The sequence below is a fragment of the Stenella coeruleoalba genome (genome assembly GCF_951394435.1).
Source record: "Stenella coeruleoalba genome assembly, chromosome: 16".
Lineage (NCBI taxonomy): Eukaryota > Metazoa > Chordata > Mammalia > Artiodactyla > Delphinidae > Stenella > Stenella coeruleoalba.
The window spans coordinates 35,330,524-35,352,429 of record NC_137162.1 but is presented as its reverse complement, the minus strand read 5'-3'; the positions used below and the strand labels follow the sequence as shown (position 1 = coordinate 35,352,429).

The 21,906-nt window shown below is 42.7% G+C and overlaps 1 protein-coding gene across 8 annotated transcripts in view; it reads left to right on the top strand.

Moving 5' to 3' along the window:
• RPP30 (ribonuclease P/MRP subunit p30) overlaps positions 1-21,906 on the top strand; it is a 225,247-nt gene that overhangs the window by 55,244 nt on the left and 148,097 nt on the right. For all 8 annotated transcript variants that reach the window (XR_013824206.1, XR_013824207.1, XR_013824208.1 and 5 more), the window contains one exon: positions 18,679-19,054. The gene's annotated coding sequence lies outside the window, so the exon portion shown is untranslated. The remainder of the gene's footprint in view (positions 1-18,678; positions 19,055-21,906) is intronic.

Here is a 21,906-nt window from a genome sequence, read left to right as displayed (position 1 = left end):
TCTTCTGTGTTCAGATCACCTCAAAAACTGGAAGTGAAAGTGAGTGGGACGGCTCACCAAGCCCATTCCTTCCTCTGGTCAATTAATCATCCCCTCAAACCTGACTGGTTGTATGCAGGAGAGTCCAAGAAGTATTAAAACTTTGCAGAGGATGACGCTTGAGGAAGGGTTGATGGAATGGGCAGAACTTAGAGAAGGAGCCAGCTGGCCAGATCCTCGCGTATCTTCAGACGAGGAAAATCGTAATTTGTCATTATAAAACATGAGAGGATTTTGCTCTTCAGAAAGAAATTCTAGATACATTTAGCTCCCTAACAACACATCAGACAAAACTGTATTTTCAAATCATTCTTATTCATCAAAATTGAGAACCAAACTTTGCAACTAGAGGAGAGTTCTCTGTCACTTGTTTTTCAGGAGCGTCCCTCCCATAAAAGTTCCCCTAGTGGGATAAGTTCTGAAATTTGTATATTTGGCTTGATCATAACCTCAAACTAGGCATAACCTTTCCTTACCAAGATGAATTAAGACAACAGACCTGCAAGTTGGTTCTAGAATGATTTAGCAACCCAGTGTCAACTATCTATGGCTGGAATGAGCAGGGGAATAGTCCTGAGCTTGGCCAGAGTTACCTGACGAACCTTTCCCCTCCCCTCAGGATTTATGCATTTCAACAAGACCAGACTTATAACCCTGTTTACAGGTGAGGAAAGTGAGAGGCAGAGAAGCAGGGCCTAAAGCACCTATTGCTGTCCCCCAGGGTTTGAGAGACATGCCCAGACACCACCAGGGTTCGTGGGCCACAGCTCAGCTCCAAAGACAATTTTGTCTTTCCAAATTTTAGGATATTATACTTCTACTCAGACTTTTTACTATATTTTCTTGACTGTGTAAGTAATATATAAATATGTTGTTGAAAATTAAAACAACACAGAGAGAAAGTTGCTTAATTGCAATCTTGCTGAGTGTTGATTCGGTACTTGATTTGTTTCACTTGATCCTTGTCTTAGAGATCATCTTCTAACAGCACAGTTAGGTCTGTTTCATTATCTTCAACAACTATACGGATTTCTCTGTGTGGACATACCGTTGCTTATTTAACCATGTTCCTATTTATGGACATTCAGGCTGTGTTTCAAAATGGTCCTTTTATTTGCTACAATCCAAAGTATTTCATAGCACAAAAATGTTATTGTTATTAATACTCCTTGCCCTTAGAGCACCCACCTTGATACTAAAAGGAAGGACTTGGGGGACTGTAGCCAGATTCTGACTTGGAAGCCACATTGTTCTGCTGTTGCACCTGTAATTGCTCATTTTGCCGTCCCTCCTAATTGCCTTCCCAGTCCCAGCTGCTACTCACCACTGTTGGCTCAGTGAAATAGCTGACTTTGTGCAACTAGGAACCCAAGTATCCCTACAGGGAAGCCAAGGCTCAGTTACACAGTCAGAAATACCAAAGGGAGGTCATAAGGCTGAAGCAAATGAGGTTCAAGGTTGTTTCCCCTCCCCTGCCAACCAGGGATGGCATCACCTGCATTTGAAAAGCCGCACGTACTGAGACATTTTGAGCAGGGTTGTGGCATCTGCCTTTATCTTCTCTCAAAGGACAGAGTCAAGGGCTTCCCTGGTGGCGCAGTGGTTGAGAGTCCACCTGCTGATGCAGGGGACACGGGTTCGTGCCCCGGGCCGGGAAGATCCCACATGCTGCAGAGCGGCTGGGCCCGTGAGCCATGGCGGCTGAGCCTGCGCGTCCGGAGCCTGTGCTCCACAACGGGAGAGGCCACAACAGTGAGCGTACCGCAAAAAAAAAAAAAAAAAAAAAAAAAAGGGACAGAGTCAAGACCAAAGTCCTCCTGTATCCAGGGCTCTGTATAGAAAGTGCATGCACATTGCTGTGAGCAACCCAGTACAAGCTGCCTTTTTGCAGATATCGGCGGCCTCCTTTGGTAGATGTAGGTGAAGGCTGTAGGTCTCTCTTCCACACCTTACAGCAGCAGGTGCCTTGTTGTAAATTATGTAAATTGTGTCTCCAGCCAAATTCTACCACACATATGGATTCATGTCAGCCAACAGGTACACACAGCCACGTGACTGTTCTGTAAACTCAATGAAGCAGCCCCTGGCCATTTAGATCCTAAGACAGTGCCCGGCGCAAAAAGTTTACTTGAGGCAAATGAAAGCATTCTAGCAGTAGATTTCAGCTAACTTTCTAGTCTAATCAGATGACAGAACCTTTCGTGGATGACCCAACACAAGATCTGACCAATTCCTATTACTGAATATAGGCCTAGGACTCTAAAGGGCACAGCAAAGTGCCTGACACATAGTGAGGCTAAATATTTAGTTGACAACTGGCAGGAGTCTTACATTCTTTTCTAGCCAAACCTCATATCTTGAATCCTCCTTTCTTAAATAACAAATAATCTGCTAATACTAATTAGAGGTAAAGATAGTTAAAGTGGGTGACCTACTCTGGAGTGTGAGCAACTTATTAGCATCTTTCAAACGCCAACTAACCACAGCAAGTGTAACCTCCCAGTTAGGGCACCTCAGAAGTGCCCTTTCCTAGGGCGTGATTCCAAGGCTGGGTGTATCTTAGAATCGTCTGTGAAGCTTTTAAAAGGTGCTGATGCCCTGACCTCAACCCAGGTGAATGAAATCTGAATCTTTGCTTTAATATCCAGGTATTATCTTGGAAAAAAAAAACAACTCTCCAGTTGATTCTAATTTCCACCCAGCGTTGAGAACACCGCTCCAGGGTATAGATTTAAATGAATATGTATGTAAATATACATACGTATATCCTTGAAGATGTAGAAGGCAGTCAAGCCATCCTTATCCCAGTCTCAGAATTCTGATTGTGAAAGGCTTTGCCTTTACTATGACTATGGGAAACAAACACACACACACACATAAAATTTACTCATCAGTATTTATTTGGCCCTACTATGTGTCAGGCATTTTTTAGAGCTGAGATATACCAATGCACACAAGAGACAAACTCTCCTGCCCTTGTGGAGTTTTCAGTTTTACTGAGCTATTTAAGGAAAACTGCAGGCAATAGAATATGCTGCTTCTGGCACAAAGCCAAGGAGGGTCAGGGAAGGCAGCAGTTGTATATATATGAAGTTGTAAAGGATGAAGGGTGTAGGATGAGGAATTAGGGAACCTGGCTTTTAATCCTGCCTCTGCCCTGGGACTAGTTGAGCAAGTCCCTTCAACTCCTCAAGTTACCAAAGGAGAACTTTGAACAAAATGATTTCTGGGCCCCTAAAGTTTTATTGAGGTCTCAAAACCACTGAATCAAAAGATAGAAATAAACAACACTCACGTGTGAAGGTCACTTGCAGACCACAAAGTTGATTCTCCAAAACCTCTAAAACAGGAAATGGCCGGTAAAGCCTTCACTTGCCCAGTGTATTTCAACCATTTTTAAGACATGCCCCACTTGATAAACATAAAGATCTCACACCCTCTGTTAACATGAATAGAAATGTCAAGATCAGCCTGGGGCCCAAACCAATGAAAGAAATGGTAATATGCTTTTCCAAAGTTTCCCAGGCCTTCGAGATATTGATAAGGCTCCTTCCCTCCTCCTTCCCCTCTGAGAATCTCTGCCCAGGTTCTTGCTTTTGCCAGAGTCCATGCAGGAAAGGTATCAATAAGCAGGAAGAGCTGTCAGTGACTTTATTTCCTCAGTGTGTTCTCTTTTAGGCTTCTGTCCTAATTCCCAGTCTTAGGAAGGCAGAGCCTTTAACAACCAACATTCTGAGATGGTGATAAAGATGAGTGGACTGCCTGTTACCACTCGGAGAAGAATGGGTGTGTGGAAGAAGCAGCTAATGTGAGTGCATAATGACTCCCCCTCCTGCCCCTAAGCTTTCTGAAAAGCTAAGCTTACTTCATGCGATGAAATTGTACTGAATGGACAGTGGGATGATGGAGAGTTTGCATTGAAGTGGTTTTTAAAAAAGAAGTCTGATTGTCATAGTAACACTCTGAAAAGATTTTGATGCAACTTTGGAATTACTTCACATTCAATTACATAGGACATCCACTTGGGGTGAGAGATAAGTGCTTCTGTCACTGCAAACGGAAAGAAAGTCCATTTAAGCTTTCTAGTCCATTTATTAAAGCAGAGGAGAATTATTTTTTAAATACAGTTTCTGACTTTAAGGAGTGTTAGAAAAAAATTTTTCTTGGTGTAGTTTGGAGTTTCCTAATAAAAGAGAAAATGCTGCAAAACATCTTAAGTTTGGGAAGAAGAGAACTCGAGGGCCAGGAAAAGCACTGAGCACTCATTGAGTCCATTTGCTAACCATCAGGAAGGGCCAGGTTTAGGCAGGTAGGACCCTCTTACTTTAAAGATTAAAACCTCCCTTTGTAAACATCCCAATGCTTAAACTCTCACTTTAACATAGTTTTTTTGTTTTTTTTTTTTATGGTTTACCTAAATCTTGGCAGTTCAGTCTGTTTGTTTCATTCTAGCTTCAGGAAAGATCATCACCACCAAAAACATTGATTGAGCACATTTACAATGAGTTTTGTTAGATCAAGAGGAGAAAAAGCTAAAAGGTGAAGTTTCTGCCCTTGAAATCTTACAGGAACAATCCCCTCTATGGGCTCAAAACCCTTCTTATAACTATGTATTGTCAAACTCTTCAGGACATCAAATTTTGGAGCATAGAAAGGGTTTCAGTACTGTCTAGCCCAGTCCCCAAATTAAACACAGTGGAGCAAGTGACACCAGAAGAGATTAAGTACTTCATCCCAAATCACACACAGAGTCAGGATCCAAGTCGAGGTCTCCCTACTTCCAGGCCAGTACTCCATCCCCAGCTTACAAGTATCTTGGTTATTTTTCTTCACGCTAGCTGATATTCAGTGGTCTATTCCCTTCCAAGTATTTAAATGCCCACACTGTATCATTTCATGTTTTGTCTCCTCCTATACAGAGGTTTATACCTTGGTCACTTTAATATATATAGGCTCCCATTCCTTGGAGAAATAGCTGATTCCAGGTCTGGAATGGAGAAGGTACAAGATGAGCTCAGACTACACTGTGCTGGAAAGCAAGGAGGTACTCATGGAGTATGGGGAACTTGCCCAAAGATGCAGCTGTAACGGCTGTAAGGGCTCCTGCTCTCCAAATTTGGGATATGTCATGTCAAAAAGAATGATGGGGGCTTCCCTGGTGGCGCAGCAGTTGAGAGTCCGCCTGCCGATGCAAGGGACACAGGTTCATGCCCCGGTCCGGGAAGATCCCACGTGCCGCGGAGCGGCTGGGCCCGTGAACCATGGCCGCTGAGCCTGCGCGTCCGGAGCCTGTGCTCCGCAATGGGAGAGGCCACAACAGTGAGAGGCCCACGTATCACAAAAAAAAAAAAAAAAAAAAAAAGAAGTAGCATCACTTATGTAATATTCTTACCAAAAATGTTTAACCTGAATCCAATCATGAGGCAACATTCCGACAAATCTAGAATGTTGGACAGTCAACAAGACAACTAGCTTAGGCTCCTCAAAAGGTCAATGACTTGAAAAACCAAACAAAAAAGAAGTGGGGAGTTGTTCTAGAGTAAAAGAAACAAAAGGGACAGAACAATCAGACAAGATGCGTGAACTTTGATTGGATCCTGTAATTTAAAGAACAAAAGCCATAAAATACATTTTGGGGCCAATTAAATTTGAATTTGGGCTGTATTTTAGGCACTGTATTGACTTGATGATCGTTTTCTTGTGTGTAATAATGATTTTGAGGTAGTATAGGAGAATGTCCTTATTCTTAGGAAATACATTCTGAATTATTTAGGGGTGAGGTGTCATGATACCTGCTTTCAAATGGTTCAGCAAAAAAAGTGTGTGTGTGTGTCTGTTTGTGTGTTGAGAGAGAGAGGTGGAAAGAAAAAGAGCACAGCTTTAAAATATTAACAGTTGAATCTAGGTGAAGAGTATACAGGTGCTCACTGTACTATTTCAATGTTTCTGTCCCTTTCAAAATTTTAAAATAAATAAATAAAACCTCTTAGTTAAATAGGAACCTTAGGACATAACTCCATGAAGCAAGGAATGTATGTTTGTCTGTTTCTCTCACTGGTGTTCTGCAAGTCTTTAGAGCAGCCCCTGGCACATAGTAGGCACTCAATAAACATTGTTTAATGAAAAACAAACAAAAAAGGTGGCCCCAGCCTGGACTCAGGGGGCTGGATGGAGGCCAGAGAGCAGGCGTGTCTGCCCAGCAGCGCCCTGCCTGTCAGCCTGGTTCTGAGCTCCCTCAGGAGGCTCCAGCGCTGCCAGCTAGGTAGAAGGTTGGGGGAAAGAAGAGTCACTCAGCCAGAATGGCTTTCCCATGACCTGCTTTCTCACCATTCGCCACGATCCAACTGGAAATGACACGGAGATGTTTCTGATGAGAGTATTAAAATGTAGCACCCGTCGGCACACACGGGTTCAGCCACCCCGTGGACTCAGGGGAAAACCTCCTGGACCACAAGCTCCAGGAGACCCCGGGCAAATGGGGAAATGGAAAGTCTTACAGGAGAGCCACAGCTGACTTCTTTTCTGCGTTTTATTTCCTGTAATGCCACCAAAACATACATTGTTTTTCAAAGATGAGTTTTCTAAGATTCTACCAGTTGATGGCTTACTACTTTGTTTTTAAATTCTGGGGTTAAGGAAACATATATATTAAGAAATGATACAATATGAATTCAAAAAATGAACTGGAAGTTAATGGAGGAGTTGGTGGTGAGGGACTAGGGGGCTCAGTGAAAGTCCTGCCACTAAAAATGTCTCCATCCTCCTCTTTATTTTTCTTTCTCCTTCTCTTCTTTCTTCTATCCTCTTACTGTCTCCTTTCTTTCTTTCCTTCCTCCCTCCTTCCCTCCTTTCCTCCCTTTCTCCCTCCCTCCCTCCCTTCCTCCCTCCCTCCCTTCCTTCTTTCCTTCTTTTTTTCTCTCTTTCTTAAAAAAAAATCACGTGAAGCTCAGGCTGAACCCAGCCTCCACCCCTACACCTCCCATAAGTGGAGCCATGTCCCTCCTAATAGTGACAGTTGGAGAAAGAGGTTCAGACCCTCTTAACTCAGAAAATCCCCCCAGGCCTGTCATCTCTTTCCTGTGTAGACCTGCAAAGGAGGTGATCTTACCTCTCCCACTTAGAAGGAGACTGGCCGTGCTTTGTGAACTGAATTCACATAAGAAAGGGAAGAGCCTGTTTGGAAGAACATCCCCTTCTGCTGCCAACACAAGCAGATCTTTAGAGAGGAGGGAAACTGTAACCCCTCCAAGATCTTTGCTCCCCTTCGGAGCCCAGGCGCTCAGGTTTCACAAAGGAATTTATAGAGCAGACTGACGCCTCTGGGGTTGGAATGGGCTCAGGACTGAGTGGAGAGCGTGAAGAGGGACAGGCACCCCTCTCTGCTTTGTGTGGACTGGGATTGTTTACCAGGGGATGAAAACGTCCTCTCACTGAAAAGGAATGTTTGGCAAGGAAATGACCTCTGGAGGCTCAGCCCAGTGGCTCCCTGGGGAAGCAGTTTGGGTGAGTGACAGATCAGAACCGCCAACCTGGGCAGAGCACACTAGGTGGGGCAGGCGAGGGGGCTGGGATCGCAGGAGCTTTGTGATGTTTAAAGCAACTCCTGCCTTCAAAGGACAGCTGTCCTCTTGGTAAATTATGTTTTGCAAAAGAAGAAAAAGAAAAAAAATTTGAGAGGTGAGAAAGCATATTGAAAACTAAAAGAAACGTTTCCTAATGTACCACTTAGCTCAGAGCTTGTCCTAGATCCTTTCAAAACCACGTTTGGGGTTCCTGAGATGGTGTGGGGCGAGTTGCTCTGGTGGCTGACATTTACACTTGGGTGAGATGGAGAGAGATGACATTCTTCCTTATTTGGTGGCTCTGGAAGCCACATTCCCTCCTCATCTCTCATCCCATAAGACCCTGGCCCTGGTCAGCAGAAGCCCAAGCCATTCAGCAGCTTCCCCCCTTGGCACTTCCTTATCTCACAGTCTTCACTGTGGAATTCCCAGGCCCACCCCAGTGCTCCGGATGTGCTTCAATCCATGGCCTGCCACTTGGCTCCCCTTGTGATGACAAGCAGATAACATAGCTCACATGCCTTCTCCTTTTCCTGCATACCAACCAGACCCCAGCTTCGAAAAGGAAATGCACCACAAACCAAGAGAGATGGAGTTTTTATTTTTATATAGACATCGTTAAGACTCTGCAATAAGCCTAGTGCTTTCCCATGTTACCGCTGTTCCCTGAGTTAATCCCCTCAATCATCTCAGGATTTTTACAGATGAGGAAATTAGTGGGTGCAGAGGTTAATTAAATATCCACAGTCATATAACAAATGTGTGTGTGTTTGTGTGTGTGTGTGTGTGTGTGTGTGTGTGTGTTGACGATGAGGGGCAAATTCAAACCCTAGGCTGACTCCAAGTCCAAAGCACTTTTATTGTAGTTAAATCCCATCACAACTATGCACGACCCCGATGGCAATCACTCTCAAGAAGATTCACCAAGTTCGGACATCATTAACTTCAGGACAAGTATTCTTTCTTCAAGGCATGCTAGCAAAAGCGGCACTTTCATTATTCATCAACATCACTATGGTTACAACCACAACCCAAATGCAATTTACAAATTTACAAAGACTCCATATCTGAGAAACAACAAGAAAGCAGAGAAAATATTTGCTAAGCACGTCAGTAAATGAATAGGTGTAAACGTGAAATAAAGTGGCAGGAATATGTCCAAATCAATAAATATGAATGAGTTAAATGCCTCTTTTGAAAGACAGATGCTCTTATATGGGGTATAACAATATGAACCAAACTATCTGCTGTTTTGTAAGAGACACACTTATATCAGGATGACATTGAGAGAATGAAAATAAAGGGATGGACAAAGAGATACCATGTAAATGCTACCAAAATAGGCAGAAGGGGCAATGTTAGTATCAGACAAAATAAATTCAAAGCAAAAAAGCACTAAATGAGACAAAGAAGGTTGCAAAACACCATCCAACAATTATTTCTACCAATAGTTATTTTTATGCTGTCAACAACGTAGCATCAAAATTTCTAAAGACCAAATCTGTGTACTCAGGCATGCGAAGAACGGGTACACTTGAGTAAAAAGTACTCTTTGGGCTCGATAGGAACTTGCTGTCTCTTCCAGTGGATAATTTGTATGCAGTGTATTTAAAGCAGGGAGCTTAAGCTCAGACTTCCAGATTGGAAAGATTCAAAGTATTTCAGGGAGAGCTTATTTACGCGTTACCAGTGTTTTACGTCAGGGAAGCATTATAACAAATAGACCGTGAAGATCACACCACATCCTAAGGAAAAACAAAAAGCCACAGAAGGTTCTTGGAGTGTCTCTTCAGGAAATCCTCAAGCACTCAAGGCCCTTGCCAGTTAGGGTAATGCGTTCATAAATTTCCCCTAACAAACTCATTCCAGCATCAGAAAATGACAAATCAATCAAACTTTAAAGGATTGATAGCTAAACTCTTCCAGGACTGTGGGCATGAATCCAGGAAAGGAATTTATGCCAGAAAATTGAACCCCTTCCTGCCAGAAATGGAAATACGTACAGAAAGAAACCCAGTTACTTCAACTCATATATACCATGTTTTAGGCAAGAGAGTGAGGATGTAGCTTAGGGCTTCTCACAGATGAGAAGCAAGTAAGGAAAAGTAAGGAACTGAAGTGCTCAGTTCTTAAACAAACCTCATCTTCTCCAGCAGGGCTTGGGCCAGTGGAGGAAAGGGGTCAAGAGGCTAATGAGGGTGAAGGTTGTTTGTGGACTAGGCACCTAGGTTCTAAATGATGTCTTTTGAGGGGGACACAATTTGAGTTGATATTAAAGGAAACCTAAAACTAGTAAGTGCAAATCTATAGTATTTTGTCTGGTAAGTGTAAATTAGGCAATGAATAAATTAGGAACACTTGAGGGAAAATTAATGTAGTTGAGCTCACAGGTACCTTATGTTCTACATCCAAATCCAATAAATACTTCCGGGACTTCCCTAGAGGTCCAGTGGTTAAGACTCTGCGCTTCCACGGCAGGGGGCAAGGGTTGGCCCCTGGCTGGGGAACTAAGACCCCACATGCCACATGGCAAAAAAAAACACAAAAAACAATAAATACTTCCAAACTCTGTGGGAATGTAGAATGGAAATCCTGCTAGGTGATGGACAAACAAGGTTTTTTGGTGTGTAGATGGATTGAACACACGTGCACACATATGTATTTTTATTTGTATATGTCTATACATGTATATACCTATAGGTAGATAGGCAGATATTAATTTGGGTCCTATTTCTATCTCTCCCTTTCCATTCCTTGCGTTCTCTTTTCTCTTTTCCCCCCTCTCTCTGGCCTAACTCTCTGCCTCTGCTTTTCATTCCCTGTGTGTCTGCCAGTAGGTAGTTCTTTTCTCTGCGTGTCTCTTCATGGAGCTCAGTGCATTTCTGTCAGTCATAGGCTGTCTGCCCTTCTCTCTTTCTCTCTCTGTCTCCCTCCTCTTCTTACTTTTGCCTTTTGCTCTGGATGTGCTGCTGCCCCTGCTGCTGTGATGCATTTTCTGTTGATGGCGTGAGCATTCAGGATGACCAAATACGGTAACAGGTTTCAGTCAGGGTTGAGATCATGGTAGCCAAGCAGTGATTGTACCCTGCACAGTGCTCAGGAAACTCAGGACTATTGCAAACACTGGCCCACCTCACATCCAGGCTCCTGAGATCAAGAGGAGACAGAGAGATGTAGCCAAATCCTGGTTTATAAAAGGCATCAGAGGCTCTCTGTTGGCAGCAGCCCCTTGTTAAAATTCAGTCAATTTTCCATCCCAAAGCAATTTACATTCATGTCTCCATAAGGATCACTTTGCTGTGCCCTTACTGGAGGGGAAACTGTCTTCCTTAGAATCATTTAGATAATTAGAGTAAATCCACTGGATAAGGAATGCTCAGGTACAACAATGAAACTATTGAAAGATCTTTTTTTTTTTTAAATTCACCCTCCTTTTAAAAGAATGTTCAAAGAAATTGCCACATCAGAGTTCTGAAATGTCAAGAATTCCTCTCATTTCTTGCTGTAGCTAATGCCAGGAACATTCTAGAACACTGCAATTGCTTGTTCTTTAGAGTGAAGGATAAAGGATAATTTTGTTTGCCTGAGCTTTAACCCACCTGAGAAGTATTTTTCCAAGGTCCTCCTTGAGCAAAAGGCTGATGGAAAAACGTTCAACCAACCTATGGGGAAATAACTTTTTTGTTAAAGGACTTTGCTTAATCAAGCATTCGTCTATGGTATTTTAAGGATTTCACTTTTACTGAATCCTTCCAGAACCTGCAGAAAGACCAAAATGGACAGCACTAACTTCAGCTGCAGAACACAGCTGCAGTGAAGGGTAGGGGAGATAGGCTATAGTGCAGTATGTCAAGGGTACAGCTTCATTTTTCTGTATTTCCCTTTTGTGATTTATTTTTTTAAAGAGGAATCCAAATCAAAAAGGCAGGGAAGCCTTTCCCTTAAATTCATGGCTCATGAAGTTGATTAGAAAGGTTTTCTTAAGTCTTGTGGAAGGGCTATGTAGGGTATGAAACTTCCCACCTATAGGACAAATTCTAAACTGTAATGGGAACTTCCCCTCAACCCAGCCTATTTATTACCATTTACTGAGCATTCACCATATGCCACATCATGGGATAAATGTTTAATTAGCTCATTTAAATCTCACAATAATCCTTTAATACAGATAAGATTAATATTCCCTATTTTACAATGAAGAAACTGAGCCTGATGAGTTAAAGCAGTTTGTTCACACAGCTAAGAAGGAAGAGATCTGGGACTCAAACCCAGGTCTTCTGACCTTACAGTCTGTATTTTTAAATACCTGTCCCAGGGCTAGACTTGACATCAGGAGTTCAGCTACAGGGAGACAATTGGCTCCAAGCCACAATGGGAATGAATGTCCCAGATGGGAAGATTATGGAGACCATTGTAGTAAGAACTATTTAGCTTTGTTAAGCGCTATACATTTGCAAAGCCTGATATCTGTTATCTCAGGTGATTTTTTCTAGAATTTAGTGATTTAGAGGTTATTGTTCCCATTTTAACAGAAAAAGAGACTAAGACTCAACGAGGTTAAGTGACTTCTTCAAGGTCACATACCTGGGAACTGACAGAGCCAAGACTTGGGCCAAGGTTCATCTCACTTGTCCTTTGAGTGGCTTCTCCTGGGCCAACTACACTCAATTGAGCATTACTAGTCTGAAGGGTTGTTTTGAAAAATAGTCTCAGGATGGATCAAGACTTGGCAAGAAAAAAGTGTCATGATTGATTAGTCATGTCGGCATGGACACCAGAATGAGGATTGGCAGCACGCTTGCCACAATTATGTCACCACTGATCTATTTTGTGCAGTCCCATAATTTTACAGAAGAGGAAATGGAGGCCAGCTTCAGAAATTCTGAGAATTCTCAGAATTTGAAATGAGTTGATTCTAACTGAAATGGAACTGAATTGAATGAACTAAGGTAAAGTACATGTACCTGGACCAAAGTAAATATGGTAGGCCTGGTGATCAATGTATTACAGAGTGAAATAGTTCAATAAAACAGGAACAGAGCTAGAATTTATGAGAAGGAAAACACAGAACATCTCCCTATCTGACATTTCCAATATCCAGAAATCACCAATAAATTAATAATATTAAATATTATTCATTAATTTATACCTGTAATAAGATGTTACATGGTAAGGAGGGCAGGTGCCAAGAGAATTGAGTATAGAGATTGAGGAAGCATGGAAAGGACATTGGCATCTCTTTCCCCCGGCTGGATATTCACAGCAGACCAGCTCCTCTGTCTCTGCATCAAAGAGGATTGGAGAGATGTGGAAGGTGCAGAGAAATGATCCACCACTTGCAGCTGCATGCCCACCACTGGGCCTGGCAATGAGCTTGAGCTGCCCATGGGACAGCTGGACACAGTGCACTGCAGGGAGCTGGGCCTGAGCCATCTTGCTGTTATTCCACCTAAGAGGGCTTTCTATCCAGTGCAAGTACCCACCAAGAGGGTGTTGCCTATGCCACCTTCAGTGGGAGCTGAGATGGAAGGAGAGCCCAGGAGCAGAGGACATGGAGCTGGAGCCAAATGTTTTAGTCAGGGAGTTACACAGCAGCAGGGGGAACGGGGTGGCATAAACTGGATAATTAGCAACGCAACAGGTGAGGACCTTAACTAGTTAAGTGAAGACAAGTTTTCCGTTTCTTCCTTCCTCTTCTCCACTTGCAATGGCTAATTTTATGTGTCAACTTGATGGGCCACAGGGTGCTCAGATATTTGGTTAAACATTATTCTGGGTGTGTCTGTGAAGGTGCTTCTAGATGAGGTTAACATCTGAATCCATAGACTGAGTAAAGCAGATTGCCCTCATCTAACCCGTTGAAGGTCTGAATAGAATAAAAGACTGAGTGAGCGAGAATTTGATCTCCGCCTGACTGTTCTTGAGCTGGGACATCCATCTGTCTTCACCTGCCTTCAGACTCAGACTTGGACTGGAATTATACCATCAGCTGCCCTGGGTCTCCAGCTTGCCACTGCAGATCTTGGGACTTGTCAGCCTCCATAATCACCTGAGCCAATTCTCACAATAAATCTCTGTGTATATATTTATTTTTCTTTCTTTTCTTTTATTTATTGAAGTATAGTTGATTTACGATGTTGTGTTAGTTTCAGGTGTACAGCAAAGTGATTCAGTTATACATACAGATATATCTACTTTTTTCAGATTCTTTTCCTTTATAGGGTATTACAAAATACTGAGTATAGTTCCCTCTGTATATATTTAGCACCCTGACAAGTGGGGAGGAAAGGTATAGAGCTTTGAACCACGTAAGAGGTTGAAGTTTTATACTGTATCAGGCTAAATTGTAACAGCAGAAAGTGACAGGAAGGTTATGGAATATACCTAACTTCTGTTAAAGCCTAAAGAATGATTCGATGGAGTATAATTGGAACTTGGGAACAGCTATTGAAAGAAATCAAAATGTTTCATGTTTATACTCCAACAAGTCAAAATTCTTCAGTAACCTAGTTACATGCCTGACCTTGTCCCACAAAAGACTTAAAGTCGTTTATAAGAAGCCATTTGATACAATGGAAAATGAAAACTATGATAAGAAAAAAAAATACAAACTGAACAGTATGATAATCAAGAAGAAAGAAAAGTCGAGTCAAAGATCCACAGGCCTTCCAGTCCTGCCCTGCCATTAGGGTTAAGTCACTAATTTGGTTCTGATTTTCTAGCAGCCAAAGCAGAAAGAGGAACTTGACCCCTTAACTGATAACAGGGATAAAATACGCTAACAATTTCCAAAATAAAAATGCTCTGGACGGTGTGCAGTGTGATTAAGCAATGAACACCAGTGGCTGTCACCATCCAATTCCCTGTCCTCCATTGCTTGAATGCTTAGCTATGCCCTCCAATTAATAATATGCATTAGATGAAAAGTACTGATGACCAAATTGGAGAACCATGTGCTGAGTACAGCGCTAGTACTTCTAGTTGCTGTCCTCATTTTATAGATGGGGACCCTGAGGCTTGGAGAGATTAAGTAACTAGGCTATATCGACCCAGCTAGCAAGTGGCAGAGCCAGAGTCTAAGTCAGGTCTGCTGGTTCCTAAGCCCACACTCTTCACTAAACCCAACTCTGTAATGCTGTTATGAGAAATGAGAAAATACTGATAGCTCCCTCTTAGCCCAGATGCTCAAGGACCAGGGTGCTCTGGTCAACTGAGGAGTGAATACACTGGTGACATCTCACAGTATGGGAAACACAGCAATATGATGACGATGGTTAACAGTGTTTGAAAACTCCACCCACTATGGGAAACGCTCCATGCTAGTTCGTCTTTCATGCCACAAAATGAGAATCCATATCCCTGTCACCAAATTTAGGGCAGGAATTTGAGAAATATATATGTATATAAACGTACATACATACATATATATTTAAAATATATAAAATATATTTATAAGTAAATATTGGTTTAAAAAATAAGTTGACTCATAGAGCTTTTACAGTGAAGCTTTGGTTTCACAACTTAAGGTGAGATCTAATTTCCTTGATTCTGTGGTCCAATTGGCTTTGTATTCTGAGATGTCTTCATTCATTATTAGGGAGGCAGCTGAAGTGTAGTAGAAAGTGGATTGAGTTTGGAATCTGAAGACCTGAGTTCAAGTTCTGTCCACTTAAATTGGTTATCTTTTTTTTTTAATATTTATTTATTTATTTGGCTGTGCTGGGCCTTCACTGTGACACGCAGGATCTTCGTTGCGGCACGCATACTCTTAGTTGCGGCATGTGGGATCTAGTTCCCTGAAGACAGATCGAACCTGGGCCTCCTGCATGGGGAGTGCAGATTCTTAGCCACTGGACCACCAGGAAAGTCCAAATTGGTTATCTTGAGTGATCTTGAACTCCCATTTCTCACCTATAAAACTGAGATAATAAATCCTATCATTCGGGACAAAGATGAGAATATATATGTAAAAAAATATATAAACCCTAAACTGAAATTATGCAATATGACATTTCTCAGTTAAATTTAAAAGAAGGAGATGAGCTAGCTGGCTGGCAGAAAGAGCACTTGGTCAAGAATTTAAAAATCACAGTTCTTAGGGCTTCCCTGGTGGCGCAGTGGTTGAGAGTCTGCCTACCGATGCAGGAGACGCAGGTTCGTGCCCCGGTCCGGGAAGATCCCACATGCCGCGGAGCGGCTGGGCCCGTGAGCCATGGCCGCTGAGCCTGCGCGTCCGGAGCCTGTGCTCCGCAGCGGGAGAGGCCACAACAGTGAGAGGCCCGCGTACCGCAAAAAAAAAAAAAAAAAAAAAAATCACAGTTCTTGCATAGTGGGTCCCAGGAAATGACCTAACACTTTGACTAACTTCCTGGATTTAGATAAATCATACATATTTTTTGAACTTCATTTTTCTCAGCTATTAAGTGAAGTTAGACTAGCTGTTATCAAATACCCCTTTTTAAACCTAAATATTTTAATTATTATTATTATTATTATTTTTTTTTTTTTACGGTACGCGGGCCTCTCACTGTTGTGGCCTCTCCCGTTGTGGAGCACAGGCTCCGGACGCGCAGACTCAGCAGCCATGGCTCACGGGCCTAGCCGCTCCGTGGCATGTGGGATCTTCCCGGACTGGGGCACGAACCCGTGTCCCCGGTATCGGCAGGCGGACTCTCAACCACTGCACCACCAGGGAAGCCCTATTTTGATATTTGACTGTTGGTTTGCTTCAATTTATGTTTTCATGTTTGTGTAGGAATATAAATTAAGATCAAGAATATTGCCTGAATTTCTATTTTGAAAAAGTGTGATATGTGAAGATTCCCAACCCTTGGTATTTGTAGCTAACACATGTAAAATCCCTCAAAGTGACTTCTGAAATATTTTTATCTGTCAACAGATTTGAATAGAAGCATCTGAGTGCTGAACTTCAGATCTTCAACGTGTTATAACCTGTCATTGATTTCTAGTTGCAGCTTCAGCTCTTGAAAAATTGCCTTTTACTTATGGTTATTGTATTAGTTTTCTAGGCCTGCCGTCACAAAGTACCACAAACAGAGTGGCTTAAACAGTAGAAATTTATTTTCTCACAATTCTGGAAGGTAGAATTCTGAGATCAAGGTGTCAGCAGGATTCGTTCCTTCTGAAGGTCTTGAGGAAGACTGTTCCATGTCTCTCACCTAGCTTCTGTTGTTTTACTAGCTGTTATGGGATGATTTATGTTCCCCCTAAGTCCATATGTTGACATCTTAACCCTCAGTACCCCAGAATGTGACCTTATTTAGAGGTAGGGTCTTTATAAATTTAATCAAGTTAAAAGGAGGTTATTAGGGTGGGTCCTAATCCAATATGACTGGTATCTTTATAAGAGGGGAAAATTTGGACACAGATGCACACAAAAGAAAGAGGACATGAAGACACAGGGAGAAGGCAGCCATCTGTAAGTCAAAGAGAGAGGCCTGGAACAGATTCCCCCTCACAGCCCTCAGAAAAAACCAACCCTGCCAAAACCTTGATCTCAGACTTCTAGCCTGCAGAACTATGACACAATAAATTTCTGTTCTTCAAGCCACCCACTTTGTGGTACTTTGTTATAGTAGCCCTAGGAAACTAACATACTGACAATCTGGTGTTCCTTGTCTTGTAGACACACCACCCTGATCTCTGCCTTCATGTTCACATGGCGATCTCCCCATGCGCATGTGTGTCTCTAAATTTTTCCTTTTGATAAAGGACATTTCATATGGGATTAGGGCCCATCCCCTATTCCAATCTGACCTCATCTTAGCTAATTATATCTGCTACAAACCCTACTTCCAAATAAGGTCACTCACTCTACTCCAATGATTTACCCTACTCCAATATGACTTCAACTTAACTACCTACATCTGCTACAACCCTATTTCCAAATGAGGTTGTATTCTGAGGTACTAGGAGTTAAGACTTCAACATTTGAATTTTGGGGAGACACAATTTAACCCATAACATTTACTCATTATGGTAGAGTGAAAAATATGGCCACAATATTTTACAGTTCCTCTCAACAAGAGGTGGAGTCTATTCTCTCATCCTTGAGTGTGAGCAGGACTTGTGACTTACTCTGACTAAGAGAATATAACGGTGTTGATGTTTGAGGACTGGCGCCTAGGCCTCAAGAGTCCTTGTAGCTTCTGTCTTCCCCCACTTGGAATGCAGCCCTGGGACAGCCAGGAACCGAAGCCGAGGATAAGAGGCCTTGTGGAGGGAAACCAAGGTGCCCCGGACAACAGCCAGCAACTGCCAGGCATATGAGCGAGACCATCCCAGACCTTGTAAATAGGGGTTGGCAAACTACAGTCCTTGCACCAAATCGAGCCCAGCTCTTCTTGTATAGCCTATGAGCTAAGAATGGTTTTAACCGTTCCAATGGTTGGAAAATATCAATAAAAGAAGAATATTTTGTGACTCATGAAAATTATATGAAATGCAAATTTTAGAGTCACAAATAAAGCTTTATTAGAACATAGCCACACTTACTTGTTTACAAATTGTCTATTGTTTCTTTTGTGTTATAATAACAGACATGAGTATTTGTGACAGAGATCATATGACCATGGAAACCTAAAATATTTAATAGCTGACCCTTTATAGAAAAAAAGTAAGCACAGCTGAGTCTCCAACTGAATACAGCTGGGTGAGTGGGCACAAAGGAAGCAAGCAGAGGCTAGGACCTGATCCTGATGCAGGATCAGAAAACAAATCCTTATTTTAGAGCACTAAGTCTAAGGGTGGCTTGTTATACAGCAATAGATAACCAAAACACTTATTTATCTGACTTCCAGTTAAGTGAAAAATAATTTCTAATACGAAGCCAAAACAAAACATGTCTGTTTCAGCAAAAAACCAAAAACCTCTCAAAACATTGAGGATCTAAACCAAACTTCTCAAACTTTTTTTTTCATGTGCACATTTGTGATTTTTCAGGTAATTATATTTAACAGTCTAGAGAGCAAATAATTAGTAGAACCAAAAGTCTCCACTGAACTATGTTAAATGCCCTCGGTTCACAATGGATTTCTTCCTTATCTCTGATTTTCAGGATTTCATGCCAACAGACTGGTAGCCTGTGATTCAGATGAGAACGCCTGAAAACAGCTGAAAACAGTTTATTCCTTCCTTCAGCGTCCTCATCACTGGTAATTGAACTGCTCCGAGACGAACCTGAGAAGAAATACCTTGCATCAGTTTGCTTTCTGAGTACTGCCATGGTTAACTGACATCCTGTGCAGGAGACGCAGCCGTAGCCTAACCACAGAAACAGAAACAGAAACGTACAGTTTCCGGCCTCTAACAATGAAAGCTGGGACCTGTGAGATCTGGGAAAACCTGAGTCTGAATCTTCCCACTTGGAGCTCCTGCCTCGAACGCAGCAGTCAAGTTCCCAGAATGTATCAGAGGGATCACAGAATTAAGAGGTAAAAGACCCAAGTTCTCATCCTGGGCCATTTCAGGCATCTTCTGTACAAATGAGGAGTATGATAACGCCTCACTTATTACCTAACAGTCATAATGCCTAATAACACCTGACAATATCTAATGTTCACATATTGAATATTAACACCGTGCCAGGTAATGTTCTGGGGATGCAGCAGACAAAACTGAGTCCTTGCTCTCACGGAGGTAGAAGTTTATGGTGGGAGTGACAACTCTTGATGTAAGTTTTACAGGGATCTTCTGGCCACTCTGATGAGAATTGATTGCAAAGAGAGAGAGACCAGTTAGAAAGCTATTGCAGTAAGACAGGTGACATTTGACTGTGGCTTGATGATGGTAGAAGGAAAAGTGAGGAAAGGTGATCAGAGCGTGGATGTGTTTTAAAGGTAGAACCAACCAAATGTTTCTGCTGGAAAAGTGGTGGAGTGTGAGGAAAAGAGGAGAGTCAGAGATGACCCCGAGGAAAGTGGTGGAGTGTGAGGAAAAGAGGAGAGTCAGAGATGGCCCCGAGGAAAGTGGTGGAGTGTGAGGAAAAGAAGAGAGTCAGAGATGGCCCCGAGGAAAGTGGTGGAGTGTGAGGAAAAGAGGAGAGTCAGAGATGACCCCGAGGGTTTTCTCTGAGCAATTGGGGTGGTGGCACCTCCATGTGGAGTACGGAGATGGAAGACGCCACAAGATGACCTCTTTGAATATGGCTGCTCAGGCAAGGTCCTTCCCTGGATCCCGGCTCCTTCTCTGTGGGTTGGACACGTGCTAGACACAATGACCCCCAGTGGGCAGTTATTCAGCTCCAAGCAGCTCCCCCATTTTTCTGGGGCAAGCACCTCTGTGCCCTTCACTATGGTGGTCCCTGGCAGCCCTGTTCTCCCTCTGGTGCCACTCTCATCTACCCTTCGGAGACTTTGGGCGCAAGAGGGCTCCATTTTATGTGCCTTTAGGGGAATGAGAACCTGAGGGTGGCGTTCTTATCCCTCTTTGCCTCCCCGCCTGCTCCTGATCTCTCCCCAGGGCTCAGACTACTGGGGTGGGTCTGTAGCTCAAGAGGCAGTGCAGACTTTCATCTCTAGGGATCGAAATGGCAATCTATCCACCAGAGTTTAGACAGTTATCTGGGGCTTCACTTCCCTAGCTGGAGGGAGAGATGGTGGGTGACCTTCTCCCTGAGAGAGGGGCAGCCTCTCTTTGAAAATGATGCATTTTCTCAAAGGGAACCTCCTTCCAGATTCCAGTCCCCTCTTATATCTCTTCTCCCCATGGGGCCCTGTCTTGCACAGGTGATGATGGTGGGTGGTAGCAGGTGAGAGGAGTGGTCCTATAGCCAGAATGGGACTTTCTTTGAATTGGAGCTCTGAGAACTTAAGATCTCAATAGTATTATCTCTGCTCCATAAAGCAAACTCAGGAGCAGGGAAAAAGAAAAACCTTAATCAATACTTCGCCAACATCCCATGATGTACAGGATGAGTTGTTGCCATGAAGAGAGCCCTGTCTGTCCCTAAGGACACACATCAGAAATAGCGGTCCCTGCCCAAGGCAATGAGGGAAATTCCTATCAACAGCAGAGATGTGGAAATATCCATTTCCCACCGATGTCAAGGCCAGGGGTGGAGATTCTGGCCTAAAATAACTTTCTCTGGGCCAAGCAGCCTAATGGGACTTTTAACCTCTCTAAGACTCAGTTTCCTGACCTGTAAAATTAGCGTTGAATTAGTCTGCCTGGTTTTCCCAGCTCAGATTTTTAAGAGTTAAGATGATGGAATGTGCTGATGTTGTATAAATAAAAGAAACCAGTCATTTTTTTTAGCTATCTGGAAATCCCCTTCACAATTTGTGACTAGAGATAGAATTCAGATTTATAACCCGAGATAATATTTTCCTATCTCAAATATCCCCAGTTACTCTCTGGCTTACTGTTATATTCCATTGTGAGTTAAGCCAAATAGATGTTCTGATTAAATAAAAGCAAAAATCAAGTAACTTGTACTTCATACTGGTAAGTAAACTCATAAAACTAGAGTGTCACGGCAAAGATGTCAACTGTAACTCATAGAATCTCTTAAAGGAGTCCAATGACAAATGGAGAAGGAACAAGCAGGGATGTCTTTGTCCAGGACTATTAAAATGATCTTAAAACTACAAGTTGGGTTTGTTGGAAGGACACGTGGGATCTCCTGGAACCCAGGGGGAGGCCGGGCAGCAGACCCCATGGGGACTGGTCCCAGGGGCTGGGGCAGTCCTCCTTACCAGCTATCCAGGCACATGGCCCTTTATCTCGGCTTCTGTCTGCATATCTACAGGCAGACCTCAGAGACAGTGTGGGTCCAATTCCAAACCACCACAATAAAGCAAGTCACATGAATTTTTTGGTTTACCAGTGCATATAAAAATTATATTCACACTACGCTGCGGCCCATTAAGTATGCAATAGCATTATGTCTGAAAAATGCACATACCTCAATTTAAAAATACTTTAGTGATAAAAAATGCTAACCATCATCTGACAACGCAGCGTTGTCACAAACCTTCAATTTGTAAAAAATGTAACAAAGCAAAGCACGATAAAGCAGAGATATGCCTGTACTTCCCTTTTACTGAGGAGGAGGTGTAGGCAGCGTTGACAAACTGATGACACAGTGTACGACAAAGTGCAAATATCTCAGTGAGCCTTTTTCTTAATAAAACTAAGTCTTGAGTTTTGATTACTGTGCTTCTGGCTTTAATGGCCTTTGCTGCCAAGGAGTGCCTACGAAGCTTAAATTGTAGGTGCCTGAGGAACACCAGAAAAAAAAAGATAAAGCACTGAATAACAAGAAAGGGAGAGTTGATTGAAGACT